Source organism: Mustela nivalis, assembly GCF_964662115.1.
Source record: "Mustela nivalis genome assembly, chromosome: 5".
Lineage (NCBI taxonomy): Eukaryota > Metazoa > Chordata > Mammalia > Carnivora > Mustelidae > Mustela > Mustela nivalis.
The window spans coordinates 11,753,142-11,769,889 of record NC_139024.1 but is presented as its reverse complement, the minus strand read 5'-3'; the positions used below and the strand labels follow the sequence as shown (position 1 = coordinate 11,769,889).

At 40.6% G+C, this 16,748-nt stretch overlaps 1 long non-coding RNA gene across 1 annotated transcript; it reads right to left on the bottom strand.

The window, feature by feature from the left end:
• Positions 1-363: 363 nt before the first annotated feature.
• On the bottom strand, positions 364-16,372 carry LOC309864263. The gene is made up of 2 exons (XR_014311420.1): positions 16,036-16,372; positions 364-540 (listed from the first exon to the last, which is right to left on the bottom strand). It is a non-coding gene; the product is annotated as an uncharacterized lncRNA (long non-coding RNA).
• Positions 16,373-16,748: the final 376 nt, after the last annotated feature.

Sequence of the window (16,748 nt, the reverse complement as noted above, 5' to 3'; positions counted from 1 at the left end):
AACTTTTTTTTTTTTAAGCTATTGTCAGGAAAGGGCCCATCATCGGGGCCTGTCTCCTAAGCACAACCCAGGAGGCACTGAGTTTGAGAACCTGCCCTCCCCAGCCTGGTGATGGGAGCATCGGGCGCTGGCGAGGCAGCCGAGAGCTCAAACTCAGCCTCTATGCAGGAGTGGTCTCTCAGCCCAGATGCACGCTTTGACAGAAAACGTGATGTCTTTATATTGTTTGTAACACCTGACAGATGAACACCCCGAGAGAAAAAAATGAGAAAAGGGAATAAACCAATAAGACACTTATGGAAATATAGAAAGTAGAAGAGAAGGTGAGAAGGTGTGCACGTTTTATACGAAGCAGAAGACTTGTTTTTTCCATGCTGTTCTTTTATTTATTTGACCACTCGATTTTCATACGCTCCAATAGGAATTGAGGCATGTCCTTTCTCAGCTTGCCTTTTTTTTTTTTTTTTTTTTAAATGTGGCATCTTCATTCTTCTTAGGCTTTAGGTCTTGATCTCTTTCTTCTGAGCTTTTGTTATAATTCTGGTGAGTTAACATATGGGGTTTTATTAGTTTCAGGGGTACGATATGGCTGTTCTGTAATTTCTTACATCATCCATTGCTCATCACAAGTGTGTTCCTTAATCCCCATCACCTATTTCCCCCATCCCCTCCATGCCGCTGCTTATTCGTTTCCTAAAAACACTCAATATGACTCTATAGTTTCCTAAGTTTCTCAACTTGTCAAAGTACCTCAACCCGATTTTACCCCCAGCATGCTGAACGTGGCAAGCTGACCTTCTCCACCGGAGGCACAGGGTAGTTGAGGCAAAGTGAGGATGAGGGTATCTTCCACGTCCTGTAGAGCCACGCGGTACCTGCCAATGGCATAGACCAAGTGCTGGACCAGGCTTCCTGCTCTCCATGCCAGATGGGCATCTCACTATTCGCTCTCATCTGTCTCCCGGCAATGCAGTGTTTCTGTGTATTCCTTGCCCTTCCACGCCATTCTCGGAGAGCATGGTTAATAAATAACATAGTTCTCCATCGGCACATCATCTGCTTGGGGAGGCATTGCACTAGGTCTCCTGTGCTGTGAAATGGGTTCCTGAATCTGGCTGGTGAGAGAGGACAATGGGTTTCACCAGTCTCTGGTAACTCTGTGTTGTGCGAGGAAATGTGGGTTGTGAAGATGGTTTTAAAAAGCAAATGTATACTCCTCTTGTTTCTATTTTAAATCGATAATACATTTCATATTTTCTTTTCCTGTTTTCACTTTCCCTGTATTTCACAAATAATTATTCATAATCACATATGTTTGGAAGTAGACTGTTATCAAGTACCAGCCTTTTCTTCTCTAGGGCATAACCCCAAATTATACAGATTTCACGACTATTGGAATGAGAAAGACCCATAGATAGGATCAAGACTTGCTTTCAACTTGGGGGCTGGACTATGACAGTAGTAATGCAAGGGTAGCAATGATCTATTTTCAGTTTTAAAAAGGGGGATATTTACCAGTGATATGTTGTATAGACTATAAAAAATGTGATTATTTCAGCTCTTGGTAATAATCATATCAACTTTAGTGTATTAACCCTGCTTGTCTCAAGGGGGGAAAAAAAAAAGAAACACCTTATAAAGGGGATTTTGTGGTTCAAAATTTTCCCAGCATGAGTTCTACATGAGGGAGAGGTAATAAATGTGATCCTTTGTGTTCAAAAGGTAAGAGATGCCTCATCAGAACTTACTCCAGATACAAATGCTGGAAGTAGCTGAGGCAAGGTTAAAACTCAGGAATTTTGACTTTTACCCAAGTGCTTCTCACTGCAAAATAGAACATTGATTCGCTTTTTCATTCAACAAAGCATTACTGAGTGCCTATAATGAATTGGGGAGGAAATGGAAAGACACGGGGCGCCTGGGTTGCTCGGTTGGTTAAGCATCTGCTTGTGGCTCAGGTCATGATCTCAGGGTCCTGGGATTGAGCCTCCTGTTGGGCTCCGTGCTCAGCAAGGAGCCTGCGTCTCCCTCTCCCTCTGCTGATCTCCCTGCTTGTTCTCTCTCTCTCTCACTCTCAAAAAAAAAAAAAAAAAAAAAAAAAGGTGGAAAGACACAAGGGACACATGCCAACCAGGAAGACAGCTGTGCCACTCAGTAGAGTGTGACTTCCCGGTGATGCCACAGGTGCTGCGAGCTCTGCTGGAATCAATGGAAGGACTGGGGAACCTTGGAAACCCTACAATTTCTGCTTTTATTGATTATTTCATATCTTTTATACTTACAAAATGTGCCTATTTTGTAACCACTGGTCGCTCTTTTCTTGCTTTTAATGGAGGGTATTAAATCCTCTATGATGATCAGCCCTTTTTCTACTTTTAAACCTTTCACACCATAGATATAGCTCCCCTAGCTGGGAGAGTCTTCAGGAAATACTTTCTTGAGAGTAATGGTACGCAGTTTGTTTCTCTTCCATTTAGACAATGACTCTCTCTTGCAAATCCTTGTTCAATTTCATTCTGTTTATGTCTGTCTCCATTCTCCACCTTGTGATCCTTACTCATTTTAGCCAAGATCTTAAAATTGTGGAACGTTCTCTACAAATTTAATTAGCCTGTTCTCAATTCATTTATCTAAGTGATAATAAAAGTGTACGGTAGAACTCCTTTGGGGGCTGACCTTTGTCTTCTGCTCCAGTCCCTGCTCACCAGCTGGTTTTTAAGGAAGCTCAACTCATCCAAGCTTCTCTAGAAAGTTTTTGCAAAATTGAGGACAGCAAATAATGTTATGGTGAACTCAGGTTTAATATTTATTGCAGATAACATATTAATTTTAGGCAAATTCATAACAAGGTAGAGTTGTATTTTTATGCACTCAATGTTCTTACTGGTAGGTTAGGGCCCTTTCATAATCATTGTGTGTGTCCACATATTGCTCATTTTAGAACACCTGGGCCCAATTTTACTATTTTAAATGAGTATCAAATTTTATAATTGCATCTTTATGACATATTTTTGGTTATATCTATGATTTCTTGGGCTTGAGTCCTTGATCAGGAACACAACCCCTAATTACAAACTGGTTTCTACGGGAAAGTACAATCTGCCTTACAGTGGTATGTTAGGATGAAGGTTTTCAGGAACTCATTATGGTAACAGCTGTGAACTACTCACTACTACTATCAAGCTTCCCCAAGAGGGGAAAAAAATAAGATTTACCGCTACATTAAATAAACCAATGGAATTTCATTTTTGTTTTGCTATGTTGACACAGAAAGATTTGTAAATTATTTTAGTTTCTATGCCTTAAGAGCAGAGAACCTAACAACTTCTGTATCACATAAGGGATAATAACATGTGTTAGCTTTACTACTATGACCATTGAAAGGGAAAGGGACAGGGATGATATAAAAGGCAAGAGAAGGGCTGAGTCATTGGAATGAAGTAAACCAACTAAACCTAAGACCTTTTGCTCACTGTTCCCATTGTTATTGTCCAAAGCCCTTTGAACTAGATAATGATTCCCCAAGAACTGCTATGCTCAGGGCTTCCAGGGCTGTGAGTCTAATGCCTTGAAGGTCTGGGGTTCAACTGAGGTAGTCATTCTCTGGGACACAGTTCCACAATGCCCCTGAGTGGCAGGTGTGGGCCAGGCTGAGGGTAGGAGCTGGCACTTGACCAGTGAGATTCTCCCCCCGTGTCTCTGGCCATGAAGCCACCCATAAGGTGCATTTGGAACAAGCACCAACCTTACAACTCTGTAACTCCTGGAAGGCCAGTGGAATCCCGGTGAGGCAGCTTGGACAGATTGGATCCCCTTTCTGGTGGCCTCATGCAGTCAAAATCCCTACCTTCTGCACACTTTATCTCCCCAATCACTGAGGAGAACTCTTCTTTGATCACAGCAACAACTGCCTTAGTGTCTTCTGAGCTTGTTCAATCCCAAGTGAACCAACTTCATCCTCAATATGACAAATAGATAAACATATGGTGTTGATCTTAGAGAATTGCTAATAATGGGTATTTGCCTACCACTAAAATTTTATAAAACTCTTTTTAGCTGTGTAATCCTATTAATTCCTACATCTTCACAAGGGAACAATTATAATTACCATTTTTCAGATTAAAAAAACAGCTCAGAGAGGTTAATTAAGTTGTCTTAATGTCCCACAGCTAGGAAGAAGTGTAGTGATGACATGACGCTCTGCTTTGAATTCTAGCAGTTGTCCTATATGCCTTCAGAACTTTTGCTTTACATTCAAAATAAGTATTTGATGATTTATCAGGGCAGAGGTGGTACAAATTCTTTGCAGTAGGAAATGCAGGGATCTCATTTTTTCTGAGATTAACATCTCCTATTAGAAACCTCTACAACTTGTTCTTTTTTTGTCTCAAACACACACACACACACACGTTTTCTCTTCTCTCTTCTCTTTCTCTTATCTCATGAGTGAGGTTCTGTACCATTCTCTTCTGCCCTTCGACTGATACATCTGATTTTGCAGAGGGAAGACAATTTCTCCATGGCTGGTCTGTATTTCGACTATTCCTGAGACTTCACTTGCTTCAGTCTGAGACTGACATTACTTCAGGAATAGCTGAGAGCCACGGAAGGGAGGGATTGGGAGAATCTTATTCATGGACCATGAGGGCCATCTACAGTTTTCCACGAAAGCCAAAGTCATGGCCAATTTCTATCCTTAGGTGCCCCTTTCCTTTATAATATACACCTCATTTCTTCCTGCATCTGGCCTTACTATTGCTGTATTTGTGTCCTAAATGAATATCATTAAGAACGTTGGTTTAGCAAATGTTAGCATATACTACATTGATAAGGTCATCTGTAGCTGTTATTTAAAAATGTTATAGATCTGAGTGACATCAAGTTTTCCAATCACATGTTATAACACACATTACGATGGTAAATACTCCACCATAATATATTAATAATATAATTGTAATAGTAGTTATATGTAATATAAATGATCACATAATTATAAGTAATACATAATATAATATACAATGTAATACAATATATATATGTGAGCACAGCACAAAAGATGACCCTCAGAAGTACAGAAACTTGGAATGGCCGGGGGCAGGTTTTGGGGACATGTAAATAAAACATCGGCGATGCACTGAGTTTACCTAAAAAGAGTTGGAGAAAATACTAGTTAATGACAGAGATAAACTTTTGGTCCTGAGCCACCTGGTCTCAGGCCCTACTTTTGGCTGTGTGGCCTAGCTAACTCAGCCCTCAGCCCTCCGCCCTCAGCCCTCCACTCCCCCTCAGGCCTCCTGCATGTCCTCATTTACTCCTTGACTGAAAAGCTAACGTCTTCAGAGCTTTGATCTCCTTCATCGGTGGAGCTCTGACCAGGCAGGACCACGTGATATTTCACTTGGGTGGTTTCCAGTCATCGCAGACGCCACACTCAGTCTTCCCTCCCTAAGTCCTGCCCTCCCACTTCCCTCCTCTTCCAGAAACATTTTTTCCTTTTTCTATTCACAATGACGTCACGCTTCCAGCCGCAAAGACTCAAGGTCATCTTTGTGTCATCTTGCTCATTCTTGTATCTGGTCAATTTCCAAGTTCTGTCAGGTGACCCTTAAAAAGCATTTTTTCCTTCCTTTTCTTCCCGTTTCTACTGTTACTACCCTCATCCTCCATGCCTGGGTTACATTTCAGCCTCTTAACAGTTCCCTCTCCAACCTCACCCACTCTGTTTAGCCTGACATGGGAATGCCACAATCCTATTTTTCAAACACTTAAAAAAAGTCATGCTGAAAATTTTCCAGAGACTTTGTTTTGCCAGTGGAATGAAGATTACACAAGACCACACAGTTCAGTAGAGACAGAGTCAGGGCTAGAGTCCAGGATTTTTAAACATCAGTTCCAATACTTTTTCTCCTAGCGTATACTGCGTCTTCTGAATTCCAGCATAGGAATGCATTATCTGTCCTATTTTATCCCTAGATGCTTTACTGTTTTGCACTTCATTTTACTCTATCAGCTGCCCAAATTGGGCAGACAGTTTTCCGATTCAGCTTTGGAGGTGGGGGGGTTGTGGATCTTAAAGCTTAAATAAATAGAAACACATGTTGGTCAAAATAAAGATGTTAGATGGACAGGTAAAACTACATCAAATGGGTAGGTTTTTTTTTTTTCCTTTCTCCAGAGACAGTTGCACACATACTAGTAGAATCTGGCTTCATGTGCTATTGGCTATTCAGCCCAGATGATTTCTGAATCAAGATCCTCCCTTCATTAACTCCTGCTTCTAGGGAGAGTATCTGTTCTGACTGTACAAGCCAGAGACAGCTGTGGCTACTGAGCTCTGGCCCTTGCCAGGTTGGGTTTCAAGAATGTCTGGATAGCTCAAAATTCCAATATTGTTCAAGAATGGAATACCAATTATTCAGGAAATAATGATTAAAATCCTCTTTTACCGAAATCTAAATTCAAGTTGGAAGCATCTAATAACATGGCTATATATAAAGTGTTCAGTTGGCCCTCAAAGGTCTCCAGCAGTGGGCCTACAGAGAGTCAGAGGATTGGCAGACAAAAGCAGAGAACCCCAGGGCCCTCCACAGCTGTAACCCTCAGATACTTGGGGAATACGTGTTATTCAAAATCCCAGAGAAAGGCCATGCTGGGCTCAGCCTCTCAAAGGCCCAAGACCCTCCACATCCCAAATTGGGCAGACTGTTTTCTCAGCTACCAGTGGACTGGTTTCTTAGGCCATCCAGTTATAATCGTGAGAAACTGGTTCAATGCACAAACCCTTATTTGGCAATTTTCATCTTCAATGCACTTTCCAAATGGTAACTAATTAATCTGCTTGACAGTGTTCCATTTAACAGCTACACATGTTTCAGGCTCACAAACTCTTACAAACTTGTATTGCTTTGATATCTCATTTCTAGCTTTTCTTCTGTGTTCTTCCAGTGCCAGATTAGTGTAATTTTTTTCTGACATGATGCTGTGTTCTTCCCCATAGTCCAGGGGCTCTCCCAGTGACAGCTCCTTGAGAAAGAAAATGAGGGGCACCTGGGTGGCTCAGTGGGTTAAAACCTCTGCCTTCGGCTCAGGTCATGATCTCAGGGTCCTGGGATCGAGCCCCGCGTCGGGCTCTCTGCTCAGCAGGGAGCCTGCTTCCTCCTCTCTCTCTCTGCCTGCCTCTCTGCTTACTTGTAATCTGTCTGTCAAATAAATAAATAAAATATTTTTAAAAAAAGAGAGAGAGAAAGAAAATGAGATGCGGATGTGGGAAGAAGAGAAGGAGGGGAACAGCCTTACCCTGTAAACCCTGGCAGTGGTGCTAGGGACAGAGCCCGCATTCATGCAGCCACACTGCCTTTGATAGCCCTGCCAAGGCCAGTCTAACTGTTGGGTGAGCAACAAGTATTATCGAGCGCCAACTATGTGCAAGGCACTGTTCTAAACACTAGAGATAGAGCAGTGAACAAAACAGACCTCGGTCTTTGCTCTCATGGAGCCCCAGTATTAGAGGCTGAAAACATTCTCATAAACTTGATGTCTTCTTTTCTACAGCATTTCTCAGGGAAATGAGTTCCACATGTTTGTTCTTCATGGGGGTAAAGACAACTTAATGCTTTCTCAGCCTTTCTCCTTCAAGCCTCAAGATCTGCTCCCAGGAGTTAGTGACCAAATCCACATCCTTACTGTCTAGACCACAAGTTCTTGAGATTTTGAGTCATAAACCCTGTTAAGAATCTGTTGATAACTATGTACCCACACAACAGAAGAAATTTATATAATTATATATATTTTAACTCATATATATTTATGTACAGAGATACGTAAATATATACATATATATGTATGTACATACCATTTTAAGGAGTTTATGGACCGTCTGAATTCCATGCACCCCAGGTTAAGGAGAATCACCCAATTTCAAAATATCACTAATTTATAGACTTTATCTTGTTTATATTTCAACTATCACAATTAGATTTTGCAGACCAAAGAATGCCAATTATTATCACTAATTCTCATAGGTGAGTGTCTTTACTTCTTTGACTTCTGATCTCTGAATTATTCTGGCCCCTTTTAATGCACAGAGCATTCTTACGGTGGATATACAATTATTTTAGAGAGTAGGATATTGGTTTCTGCATCATTTTTAATCCTTTAGTCAGATCAGGACATTGTGTTTAAGATATGGTTTGTAATGATGGCCTGTTCCGTATTCTAGATAGTGACTGGAACTTTGGAATCCATCCTTTTCCATGTAGTTGGTCTTACAGTCTCCTGAATGTATTCCCGTGCACTTGCCTGTAAGGAATTTCATCTGCCAGTTTTCTGCTCCCATATGCAGCCTGGTGAAATTTTCACAGTTTCCTCTACCTAAATGGCATAATATTTCATTATTAAAAAGAACTTAGTGTCATGGGCAAACCTGAGGATTTTATTGTAAACAGTCTCTTGTTACATCTTAGCATCCATTTGTGAGTTGGAACAGTTTTAAAAATATTTATCCTTGCTCTTCTCTCCTCTTTCTGGAGCCAGTGTCAGTTCTCTTTGAAGATAAAATAGTTAATTAAATTCCATGTTTGGTCCCCCAAAATATATGGCAAAATAGTAACAGTGGACATCCCTGGTTAGCTGGATTATAGATGATTTTAATTTTATTCATTTTGGTTCTCTGTATTTTCCTCATTTTCTGCAAAGAATATATATTGCTTTTGTAATAAGAAATGTTATTAAATATGCATGGTTTGCCATGGAATCTTACCCCAGTGTTACTAAGTATTTAAGTAGAGGACATCTACTGTTTTCTCTTTCCCACATACTTCCTTAAAAATATGAAGGGGTTATAATCTCCCTTTCAGAAGCTACCTTGCCTTTCTTACTTAGATGATCTTACTCTTAAATGCACGGGGAATCATATCCGTTGGTTTTTATTCATGAATGCCTGTCACATTAGCACTTTGGCAGTGCTCCATTAAATTGATCTGTCTACACAAGTTTCAATGGATCCAAAATTTCACCCTTGAGTTTCTTCTAAACTCTCGGGTAGAGCCCATCTATTTCCAGTGATTACTCAAGTTTGGGAAAGAAAATTGTGACAAAATGCATTATTGATTCAGCTGAGAACATCTAGTTTATTTATTGCTATTTGATTTTGTATCTGTGACCGATATGCTTCAAAAGTTAATTTAGGAGTGGGAATGTCACTAATGCCTTCCTTTATAAACTGATTCATTCTGTTATCTCCTTTTCAGACCGGCCTGGTCTTTTTATATTGTGATCATCAATCAATTGGTCTCATTGATTCTCTTGCTGTCTTTCTGCCTTCCACATTTCTAACAAAGATTTCAATACTGGGGTTGGTTCCTCAGAAATGTCCCCCAATTCTGTTTTAGCTTTAACATTTTTTTTTTTTTAAAATTTGCAACTTTTCAGCTATGTATGATACTCCTTATATTTTTCTCCTTGGGCACAGTTATTTTTAATATGATGTCTTTCAAAATAGTATCTTTTCTTCTTAAACTTCATGTGGCTTGCAGGCTATATAGAAATAGGCTGTACTCTGCCAACCTCTGATCTAGATATTTAAGTATGGCATCTCTACCCCCAGTGATTCTATTTTATTTCCTTTTCCCATAAAGTTCTGCAACTTGCTTTAAGATGTCCTAAAATACAAAGCTATATCCCCTCCTGTGTGTCTATACCATATCCTTCCCATACAGAGCTTTCGTTTGGCAGCAAGAGGCTATCTGGCTCCTTACATGCTAATTATATCAGTCCTGTCCTCATTTGTTGCTAAGTACTCTCATCTGGCCATTTGGTCTGGTGAGTCTTTAATGTTTGAAACAGTTTTGCATACTGGGTTGGTCTTTCGCCACTTCTCCCATTCATTAGTTCTTAGTTAGGGCATCCTTACTTTATTCTTTTTATTTTTCTCAGATAATGTTCTTCACTTCCTCCCTGATTGCCTTACTTGAAGCTTGGATAGCTCAGATAGTATGTATGCATCCATTTCCCTCCCCATTTCTTAACTTTAAACTTTCTGAAACTTGAAAGCCATCCGTGACTATTTTACCTCAGACAGCTTTTCCTAGAGAGACCCTACTTATCCAAAAGATATCCTGGTTCCTGGTGACTCTCCTGCATCTTTTCCTCTTCCATGATCTTGTCCATAGTTTCAGACTCTGGGAATATGCTTATCTTTAAATGTCTTGGTAGAATTGACAGTACTTTGGGAGCTTGAACTGAAGCTGCTTGTTATAACTTAAATTGAACCCAGGTGTGATTCAAATTCAGTCCTTATGATGGTTAACCATTTATTCACTATTTCGTGAAGGTCACTAGAGATGTTATGATGGGCAGTTCAGTACGGATCATCGGCCAACACAATTTGTTTAGGAGCCAGTCATCAAATCTACTCATGAAACTAGCCTCTCTCTGTCTAACCATCCCTCATCTTGGAGAAGTTCAGTCAGGGTGAGATGGCTCTGGAAGTCTCCTGAGGGTTGACTTCCAAATAGAGATCAATTTCTATTCTCACTCTTTAGGTATTTTTATTTGGTCTGATTAAAATAGCGTGGGAATAAGTTCAGGAGATTGGAATTTTGCTTCTAGTTATACAAACTTTAATTAAGTGAGTTAAAATAGTCTGGACCTCAGTTTCCTCAATGGACAAACAAAGAATTTGATGTAGTTGACCTCCAAGACTCTATCTCCAACATAGTGAGGATCTGTAGTGGATTACCTACTGGGAACAAAGATGTACCCACATGGCCTGGTAACTGACACATGGAGACATGATTTCCAGGACCATGACACTTTCATGTGAAGTCTTAAGTTTTCATTGCTCACCTCTTTCATATAAATTTTTTTTTTTTTTCCCAGCGATGATGGAAATAGCTGTGTCAGGACCTCACAGAACTTTGAAAAATACTGGCTTGACTGTGTATATGAAGATAATAATGTACAGAAAGGCAGAGTCTTCCCAAATGGGAAAAAAGTGCCAGGTTCCAGAGTTAAGTCCAGAGTTAATTCAGACACTACTGATACAGTAGTGTCAGTTTGAGAAATACATTAGTGTTCGTGAATATTATTTCTAATGACAGTTTCATGATAGTCAATGTATGTTGTTTCAGATCCCAAGTTCAAACTAGTTTTGCCTTTTTTTTTTTCCCAAAGTCACGTTTCAAAAAAGAGTAGTGACTCTCCAAGATCAAAGATTTCTCTTTCTTCTGGATTCTCAGACCAAGGCTTTGTTGTTGTTATTGTTGTTTTTAAAATAATAGAGTGAGGTGTTTATGTAAAAGAAATAATATAACCCTTAAGAAGGACTCCATTCAGATTTTGGATTTGGTATCTCTGTAGGTAGAGATGAGATGATTGACTAGGAAATATGATTTAAATAGTTTTTTAACATTAAACAATAAAAGTAGAGCATATGAAGTATTTTCCTGATACGTCTCATACACGGGACACGCGTTGCTGGTTGCTGGTAGAGGTCAGCAGCTGCCTACATGGCAGCTGTTGAAAATGCATGGTGGCACTTATTTTAGTTTTGACTTCTTTGTGATGACATTTATCTTTTTTTGGTGGCCATGCCTCTATTTTCCTGACACCTAATTTTGGCTGTGGGTCCAGCTTTGGCCCCTCTTTTTGGCATCTGCTGCCCCTGGTCCAGGCCAGATATGCCACGTGGGAGACTCCCAGAGATTGGTACAGAGGGAACTCTTCACACCAGGCCAATTTGCAAGTGTTCTGACCTTATGAATTTAACTTCAAACAAAGCCAACAGGCTATGGCACAGAGGATTCATGTACGTGGTGACTGCTAGATTCAAAAGTCAAGTGGAACGATGTCTTCTGAATGTAAAACAGCCTGGCTTCTATGTTGGTACCATTGCTTAGGTGGCTTCTCAGGCAAGTAGGCCCGTGGTAAGGCCTGCATTAAGTGACAGGTAGAGGATATGAAAGACGCCACTTAAAAATCATTGTCTTCAATTGCAAAGAGACAAATACTGTACTATTCCGCTGAAAGGAGGTGCCTAGGATAAATCGAATTCATAAGGAGAGAATGTGGAATACTGGCTGCCAGGTGCTTGGGGTGAGGAGAAAAGTGGGTGATTATTGTTTCGTGGGTACCGAGTTTCAGTTTTGCAAGACGAAAGAGTTCCGGAGTTGGAAGATGGTGATGGTCACTTGATAAATGTCACTGTACTTAATGCCATTGCATTGTACCCTTAAAATTCGTGAAGATGGTAAATGTTATGCATGTTTTACTACAATTGAAAAACATTTTAAGATACCTGGTTTTATTTGGCTCATGTGCAGAGGTTTTGTGCCGTCATCAAAATCTACTGTATCCGTTACTGTGCCTTGTGAATTTAGTGATGTATCCTCCTAGGAAATTCATCTCCTGAGGGTTGAAATTATTAGGCAAGGAAGAGGTCAAGATGGTCATACTGGAGGGCTTCCAGTAGGCCATTGACATTTCAACTCCAAGATTGACTTCAGCATTTGCCCAAACCATGGAAAAAATTAATTACTAAAGGACCTACAAATTCCACGCTTGTAACATATGGAGCTTTGTCCTCTTTCTCTTTTTGATTTGAAAAATTAGAATAGCTAGGAGAGCTGGTGGCAATTTCGTATTTCACTTAGCTTCATTCAGAATGCTTTCCCACTTGAAAACTTCCTAAATATAAGAATTACATAAACCTTTTGCCAAGTTAAGTTTGACATCTAGTAATATCTAGTCTATTAATGTTATTTAAATGCAGAGAATGGATATCCCAAAACAATGTGTTGTCCTAAAATCCAGGAATTTCTGGGCTTTTCTCTCCAACTCTGGGGGCAGGACATGGATTTTGTTATGGGAAGGACCCAGGAAAGAACTTATCTCAATAGGAAAATTAAAGGCTCACATGTTTAATCCAGGAAGTTGAGGTCCCAGGAGGCAGACACATAATACCGTCCCTTTCTTCCATCTAAGTTCAAAACCAAAGGAGGTAATGGAATAAAGAGATGAAGGATAAAAGGGCAATGATGATGATACCGGAGCACAGGGCTTTGGCATGTGGAAAGCATACCAGATCCCATGTCCCACACAGCAGGGGCTGAGCTGTTCATGCCCAGTGTTCTCCCAAGTTTGCCAATAAGATAAAGCAATCCTCCCTTAGAGAAGAATGAGTGAGGAGCTGACCGTATCTAAGTGTCCTCTCACTGTTGTCCCTTTGTGGGGAAGATGAAGCCAAGGTCAGGAGCCTTCCCTCCTCCCTTCCTCTCCCCACTACAACACCGCTCGCTCATCAGTATACCCAGAGCTGAGTTTCTGAGTCAAGCTCTTCTTGGGTCCAGGTCCCGGGAAAGAGGTTGCATTAAGCATGACCAAAAGCTTAAAATCAAAACCAAAACAAAACAAAAAACCTTGGTTATTGACACCATAGGCTCCAGCCACACTGGCGTTAGCAGCTTAGGCAGGGAAAGGGGACAGCAACCCACACTGAACATATGCTCTGGCCTTTGGCAGGCAGCGGCCTTTGTGGTAATACTGGCAGGCATCAGGAGCAGCAGCGGTAGCCCAGAAATAATACAAACAATCATCATGATAAAAGCTAATATTCATATGCATTTGCTATGTGCCAGGAATTTTGTTAAATAATTCACAGACATTATATATAAAATTTTCTTATTATGCAAATGTATACACAGAAGAGCAGATATTGTAAATAAGAACTATCCATAACCCCATCATCCACATTTAGTAATTATTCATATTCTGCATCTGTGTCTTTTTTGGGGGGGAGTGTAAGTACTTAAACTGAGTCACAAATATCATGATAATACACTTCTAAATATTTCAGTATGCACTTCCAAAAATCAGGACTTTGTTTTACATAACCATAACAGCATCCTTGACAAAATTAATGATAGTTCCCCAATACCATCTAATACTCAGTCGTTACTCAAATTTCCCCCAATTCTGCCCCATAAATGTCTTTTATAGCTCATTTATTTAAGCCAGAATCAAATTGTCACAATGATTATATTTCTCAAATATCTTTTGATCTAGAATAGTCCTCTCTTCCATTTTTTTTTATTAGTCCAACATTGCCTTTTTGTTTTTTCATTTTTTCTTTAAACCCTAACATTGGCTTGTTGAAGGGACCAGGACTGTTGTCCTCTTTATGTTCTTCATCTGTATTTATTGAATTGTTTCCTTATTGTGTCGTTTAACCTATTCTTCTATCTCCAGTACTTAAAAGTTGTGCTTAGATTGAGGTTAAACATTTGTCAAGAATACTTCATAGGCCTTGCTCTGCATTTTATCTTGCAATGTATTGGGGGTCATTAATTTCTGGTTGTTTCACTTAGTGTTACTAAAATTGATTACTGGCTAAGGGGGTGATAGCCTGATCTCCCCCTGTTGCATTATATTATCTAAGCCTCACAACCCTGGTTATTTTGCACAGTGAAAATGTGCACTGGCATCTGGCTGCAACATCTGACCTCAGAGTCTATGTGCTTGAGCCCTCCCTCAGCCTGCCTCCTGTCAGCAGTACTTTTAACCCAGGTCTGGGGGACAGGGGGCCTGGCCTTTTATAAGTGATACATATTCCCACAGTGAGCTGGTGTGAGAAAAGCAGAAAATGACAGGTAACTAATCTGGGTTTTCCCAATTCATCTGATAGAAATTTACAAGAGCAGAATCAGAATATTTTTTTTATAAACCTGTATCATCGTTTTAAATTTTGTATTTGTTTACATTCTAATTCTTAGGTTAGGAAAAAGGAAACTGAGTCTTCCTAACCGTGTTAGGAAAAAATGTAAACATAGACATCATAGTCATACATATTGATAGAAATGTGCATATATAAATTTAGGTATATAAACACACATACACATTGTGCAGAGAGAGTGCTAAATTGCTAGGACACTTTCCTTTGAATCTGGATCATTCAAGCTACTCATCTGAAATCCCCCCCACCTCTTGCATTGCTACTAGTCTCTCAAGATACATTGGTTTTCCCTGTCCAGTTGAACTGGTAGGTCCTTGCAGACAGCAGCACTGTCTGATGTAACAATTCACCCGACCTAGTGGCTGTGGGCATAATCTGTGCTCAAGGAGTATGTAAGCCAAAATCACAATCCAGGCCCCTGCATGAACTCTTCTGAGGATGCTACCGTCTGGTCAGCATTTCAGTCCCCCAGATCAATAGATGACGTCTGCAGAAGCCCGCATAGTTCTTTGATACTCTGTGTTTCGGCCACTGTTACTATTCCACACCTCCAAGCATTTTCTGCTAAAGGAGCTGACTGAGCAAACTCTTGAAGATATTTTTCATTACCTTTGATGGAGCATAATGCTTTCATATCTAAACACAATAACACAGTCATCACATATGCACTTACATTACAGGAGCGGCACTCCCGGCCAGGCAAGGAGCCCACAAGTTCTATTTTTCCATTCTGATCTAAATTATGTTCATAATAAAAGAGTTTTCAATCAAGGTAAATACAATTTCATCCTGGCATAACATCTACATTCCTGTTCTCATATTTCTCTCTCTCTCTCTTTTTTTCTTTCTTTCCCTTTATTCTAGGTCGCTCACCCTGGCACATGTGAGATTTTTCTCTGGTGGGAATAACAGCCTTGCTCCTCCGTGAACTGTAATAGCAGCTCGAAATGCATCTCCCGTAACCTACCTCTGTGATTTGCAAAAGTGGGAATAAATCAAAGCAGAGGAGAGATGCACCTTCAGCCAGAAGCTAAATGTTACATCATGTAAGCGCCAGGCTGGGGAAGGAGCGAGCCTGCTTTTTCCTGGCTGTGCGAGGTCTTTGTGCCTGTTACCTCCGCCACAGCCCCATTAAAACAATCATTCTGAATCTGCGGGAAATTGTCACCTCTTTCTTTCCTGCCACGGCAGCTGGTATTGGAGGCTGCAGACATTGCTCATTCCCTTCAAGGTTCTTAACACACACGCAAAAAAGAAAATGAGGCTTAATTTGTTAAAAAAGAAAAAAAAAAAAAGTGTCAGCTTACCCTCAGGCTCAGCGCAGGCACCAGGGAAAAAAAGCAGAGATAAATGCCTTTAGGTGGACTGGCGCTGACTAATTCTCCGCTCACTCTGCCGCTCCGTTCTATGTATCACATTAATCATGCCGGATAGGGAGACATTTCAAAACTTAAGCAATTTTCAAACCAAGATGCAGCATTTTAAAAATACAATAACATAACTTTATTTTGTGATGCTTTCTTTGTGCCAGTAGTGAATCTGAAAAATGAGCTGCAGATGTTAGTACAAATAATTAATTAATGCCTGGGTGGGGACAGAAGGGAGCGGCAGGAGGAAAGAGACGAGCCTAAGCCCAAGAGGAACGGTCGCTGCCTACTGCTTTCTCTTTCCACGACCTTCCCCGGATCCCAGGAGCTGCACCGGTCTTCCCATTCACCACTGGGCTTAACCCTGCCCTGGTTCCTGGACGGATTCAAACAACAGATGGGCAGTATTTAAACAGCTCCATCGCTTCAGCCCACGGAATTTAATATGCTGGCTTCCCAGACCCAGAACCCTGTGATGTCCCTGGGCTCCTGTGTGCTCTGCTTCTCAGAACTCAGCCTGGGTTTGTGTCTCGCTACCCTTGCAGGCCTAAAGCAAGGCTGCAGATGACTGCCTCTGACACCCAGCGGTGCAGCTAGTAACCTGATTCCTGGGTCTGAAGCTTCCTGGTGATGAGACTTGCCATCCCCAATCC